This window comes from Suncus etruscus, chromosome 1 (genome assembly GCF_024139225.1).
Source record: "Suncus etruscus isolate mSunEtr1 chromosome 1, mSunEtr1.pri.cur, whole genome shotgun sequence".
Lineage (NCBI taxonomy): Eukaryota > Metazoa > Chordata > Mammalia > Eulipotyphla > Soricidae > Suncus > Suncus etruscus.
This window is the reverse complement of record NC_064848.1, coordinates 163,254,816-163,260,366: the sequence shown is the minus strand read 5'-3', so window position 1 is coordinate 163,260,366 and position 5,551 is coordinate 163,254,816.

Genomic DNA, 5,551 nt, shown 5'->3' with positions numbered 1-5,551 from the left:
GGGATCCAATCCGGGTTGGCCATGTGCAAGGCAAATGCCCTACCTACTGTACTATAGTTCTACCCACCATCATCTTTCCCTTTTCTGTTTGCTAAACACAAGAAATTGCGATGGGCTTGATAGGCCACGCTCTCCTTATGTCCTACTTTCTCCACAAGAGTCAGGATTGAAGAATCAGTACCAGCGTTACCAACATCATGGGTGAGTAGATCTATTATGCCTAAAGCAGAGCTTATTGGAAAGTGGTGAAAGTGACTGTTATTGATACTTACCTGGCAGGGGAGATACCATAATCACAAAGGTGGTTTCCCCAGGGCGAGGCTAATTTGTGGTAGTGGGGGACTGCGTTTGTGCTCACCCCTGATTTTTTTTCCTTCATAACAATAGACTTGGGCCCAGAGAGATAGCACAGCAAGCCTTGCAAGCAGCCGATCCAGGACCTAACTAAGGTGGTTGGTTCGAATCCCAACATCCCATATGGTCCCCCATGCTTGCCAGGAGCTATTTCTGAGCAGACAGCCAGGAGTAACCCCTGAGCACCGCCGGGTGTGGAAAAAAAAAAAGAAAGTGATTGTTATTTTACATAGACACAGTAAGAGCTGAGATAACTTTTTTTGTTTTTGTTTTTGTTTTTGGGTCACACCTGGCAGTGCTCAGGGGTTTCCCCTGGCTCTACGCTCAGAAATTCCTCCTGGCAGGCTCTGAGGACCATTTGGGATGCTGGGAATCAAACCACCATTCTTCTGCATGCAAGGTAAACACCCTGCCTTCATGCCATCTCTTCGATCCCAAGAGATAATAACTTTTAACCTAGATTTAGATTACAGCAAGATGGCCTTTCCAGAAAGCATTTGGTCATATTTTTCAACTGTAGGCTTCAGCCTTTTAGTTTGATAACCCTAGAGGGTCCTTCTTCTAGGTCTTGGGGAAAGTAAAGGCTCCCTTTCCCCCATTTTCTTTTAGTTAGTGACTGTTATTTTGAGATCACGCTTGAGCTCTTGGGATCTCTCATGTTCCATATTATTGCCAAGGTGGCACAAGGCCTGGCCCAGTTCCATTTGATGCCTTCAATGGAACCCATATTTGAGGTGTTAGGATGAAACGTCAATTTCAGAGTGACTGAGGCTTAAATCAAACCAATATGACAAATATTAAAGGTTTGTAAGACCCATCTGCAACATTTGGATTTTGGAGTTCCTAAGGCTAAAGATGGAACTTCCATACCATCTTTCAGGAAGATATCCCATTTTACTGAGTCTTTGCAAAAAAGGATATTGCCACAAAGTAAGAAATATGTCAAAAGACCCACGGGTGGGGGAACTTTGGACAGTGAATTGGTATAGGCAGTATGCTTATATGGGAAAGAAAGAAGGCCTATGGAGGTATACTATTAGTGAACCTGGTGTTGTACCTATCCCTCAGTTGTTGCTATTTTTTGCGGGGAGATCACACCCGGGGGTACTCAGGGGTTACGCCTAACTCTGCGCTCAGAAATCGCTCCTGGCAGGCTCAGGGAACCATATGAAATGCCTGGAATTCAACCAGGATCTGTCCTGTATTGGCCATGTGCAAGGCAAATGCCCTACCACTGTGCTATTGCTCTGGCCTAGTTGTTGCTATTCTTTTTTTTTTTTTTTTTTTTTTTTTTTTGGTTTTTGGGCCACACCCGTTTGACGCTCAGGGGTTACTCCTGGCTATGTGCTCAGAAATCGCCCCTGGCTTGGGGGGGACCATATGGGACGCCGGGGGATCGAACCGCGGTCCTTCCTTGGCTAGCGCTTGCAAGGCAGACACCTTACCTCCAGCGCCACCTACCCGGCCCCAGTTGTTGCTATTCTTTACTTTCCTGATTCACTGACATAATAGCGACTTTGTGCTCCAGAAATACACACAAACCCAGATAGGCTGCCTGCAAGGCAAGGGTCTTACCCTATGCTATCTTTCCAATCTCTTCTGTTCATTTTTTCCAAGAAACGTTATTTATTTATTTATTTATTTATTTATTTATTTATTTTTGGTTTTGGGGCCACACCCGGCGGTGCTCAGGGGTTACTCCTGGCTGTCTGCTCAGAAATAATTCCTGGCAGGCATGGGGGACCATGTGGGACACCAGGATTCGAACCAACCACCTTTGGTCCTGGATTGGCTGCTTGCAAGGCAAACGCCACTGTGCTATCTCTCCGGGCCCGTTTTTATTTATTTTTTTGGTCACATCTGGCAGCACTCAGGGGTTCCTCCTGGCAGGCTCAGGGGAACATATGGGATGCCGGGATTTAAACTTTTGCATGCAAGGCAAACGCCTTCCCTCCATGCTATCTCTCCGGCCCCAAGAAACTTTATTTTATTTTTTATTTTTAATTTTTTTAATTTTTTTATTTTGAATTATGAGAACAAAAGATGCAAAGAAAGAGGACAAGGTAAAGTTACAGTGGAAGGACAATCACCCATAACATAATTCTCAGAAGAAGTCCCCTTGCTGATATCTTAACTTTGAACTTTCAGCCAAAGAAAGTTAAGATAAGATAAAACAGGGGCCGGGCGGTGGCGCTAGAGGTAAGGTGCCTGCCTTGCCTGCGCTAGCCTAGGACGGACCGCGGTTCGATCCCCCGGCGTCCCATATGGTCCCCCAAGCCAGGAGCAACTTCTGAGCGCATAGCCAGGAGTAACCCCTGAGCGTCACCGGGTGTGGCCCAAAAACCAAAAAAAAAAAAAAAAAAGATAAAATAAAACAGAATCCATGTGCGATTATTTTGTCCCTCGAGTCCCAAGATTGTAGCACATTATAATATTTCTTAACAGCACACAAGGCAATCCAAAGCCATCAAACTTACGTAACTCCTTTAACATTAGAGGCATAGTATTTTTTACATTTCCATGTACATGAATATTAGCTTAAGTTAACCTCAAATTTTAAGTGGGTGCGTTTTAAGGATTAGAGTCAAAGGAGCACAGTAGAAACGTTGTTAGAGTGGCAATTGTTGTTTGCATAGGCCCACCAAAATATGAGAGGCATGGAAAGGAATAACCTTGGCCTAAATACAAAGAGATCCTACCCCTGAAGTTTCCTGGCATAAGACCAGCTCTAGGCTTCAGGCAAGTTATCATCCGATCCAAGACATTGTCCGTAGTGCCAACACACTTTTCACACAGTCTCTGTTGTTGGTATCATGTTTCTGTATTAAAGATTCTGGAATCTGCATGTCCTACATTGAAGTCATGATGTGGAGTGTCTTCTCGTTTCACCTCACCATGAAAGGGAAATGCAGGAAGCCCTTTCCTGTAAGCAGGTTGTTGTTGTTAAGTCTTCTCAGTGTTAAGGGAAGTCTCTTTTGAGCAGGACGATGTCTGAGCAGTGGTAGGGTCTTCCGTGGTAGAGGATTGCTTCCAGGTGATGTTATAGACAAACCTCACAATTAAGGGGCAATACAGCAAGCCCTGTCCAGTAAGCAGGTCATTGTTCTTGTTGTCTTCTCAGTGTTAAGGGGTGAAGAAACTTTATTTTTGATGGATTGGGTAGCTTGGTGTTTTGGGCCATGCCCAGTGGCTTTCAGGACTTATTCCTTATGTTGCTCTCAGGAATCTTTTTTTTTTTTTTTTTTTTTTTGGGTTACACCCAGTAGTGCTTGGGGTTACTCCTGGTTTGCACTCAGAAATCACTCCTGGCAGGCTTGAGGGATCATATGAGATGCTGGAATCCAACCCAGGCTGGTTGGGTGCTAGGCAAATGCCCTACTCCTGTGCTATCTCTTCAGTTCTGGAATCATCACGCTTGATGGGCTCAGGGCAGCATTGGGGTGTCTGGGATCAACCCTAAGTGCAAGGCAAATGCTTTCCCACTATACTATCACGTTGGCTCAAATACTAGATATAAAGGCTGGGAGATGGAGAAAAGGACTGAAGTACAGGCTTTGAATGTAGTTTCTATTGTTAGCACCATGTGGGTGCCAGCAACATTCTCAGCTCTTGGCATTACATTTTAAATTTCTACTGTGTGCGTTCATGCATATGTGTTCCCTCCACTGGACTATATGAAATAAAATCCTAAGTCTTATTCCTGCGCTGATTCCCAGAACCTAGCACATAAAGAGACATGAATCTTGTCCTTTATATTTTAATTTAAAATTTTTTTTTGTTTTTGTTTTTGGGCCACACCCGGTGACGCTGCTCAGGGGTTACTCCTGGCTATGCGCTCAGAAGTCGCTCCTGGCTTGGGGGACCATATGGGACACCGGGGGATCGAACCCCGGTCCGTCCAAGGCTAGCACAGGCAAGGCAGGCACCTTACCTCTAGCGCCACCGCCCGGCCCTATATTTTAATTTAATTTAAATTAATTTTTTTGGGGGCCACTCCTGGTGGCGTTCAGGTGTTACTTTTGGCTCTAAGCTCAGAAATTACTCCTGGCAGGCTCATCCCATATGCTGGAAATTGAACCTGGGTCTGTCCTGTGTGGGCTGCATGCAAGGCAAACGCCCTACTGCTATGCTCTCTGGTCCCTTATTTTTTTTTTTTTTTTGGTTTTTGGGCCACACCCGGCAGTGCTCAGGGGTTACTTCTGGCTGTCTGCTCAGAAATAGCTCCTGGCAGGCACGGGGGACCATATGGGACACCGGGATTCGAACCAACCACCTTAGGTCCTGGATCGGCTGCTTGCAAGGCAAACGCCGCTGTGCTATCTCTCCGGGCCCCCCTTATTTTTTTTAACTTTATTTATTGATTGATTGCTTGATTAGTTTTTGGGCCACACCCGATGGTGCTCAGGGGTTGCTCCTGACTCTGCATTCAGAAATCGCCTCTGGCAGGCTGGGGCCCACATAGGATGCCAGAACCAAACCAAACCGGGTCCTTCCTGGGTCGGCCTCACGCAAGGCAAACACCCTACTACTGTGCTGTCTCTCTGTCCCTTCAGCCCTCCGGCCCTCCAGCCCCTAATTTTAATTTTTTGGCCACACCCAGTGACGCTCAGGGGTTAGTCCTTGCTATGAGCCCAGAAAGCGCTCCTGGCTTGAGGGATCTTATGGAACACTGGGGAATAGAACCTCGGTCTGTCCTAGGTTAGCCACGTGCAAGGCAAACGCTCTACCACTTGCGCCTCTGCTCCAGCCCCTTTAATTTTTGTTTTTGCAGCCACACTTAATAGTACATCTCTCCAGTTTCATCTTTAAAAAAAAAACATTTGGGAGGGAACAAAGAGAAAGTATAGTAGGTAGAAAACTAACTGACTAGTGTTTGATCCCTGGCATCCCATCTGGTTCCCCCAAGCACTGCCAGGAGTGATTCCTGAGTGCAGAGCCAGGAGTAACCTCTGAGCATCACCAGGACTGGCCCCAAAACAAAAAATAAATCTTTAAACTTGGGAAGACTTTTTTTTTTTTTTGGTTTTTGGGTCACACCTGGCAGCGCTCAGGGTTACTTCTGGCTCTATGCTCAGAAATTGCCCCTGGCAGGCTCAGGGGACCATATGGGATGCCGGGATTCGAACTATTTTCCTGTGCATTCAAGGCAAACGAGCTACCTCCATGCTATCTCTCTGGCCCCAGGAAGACATTATTA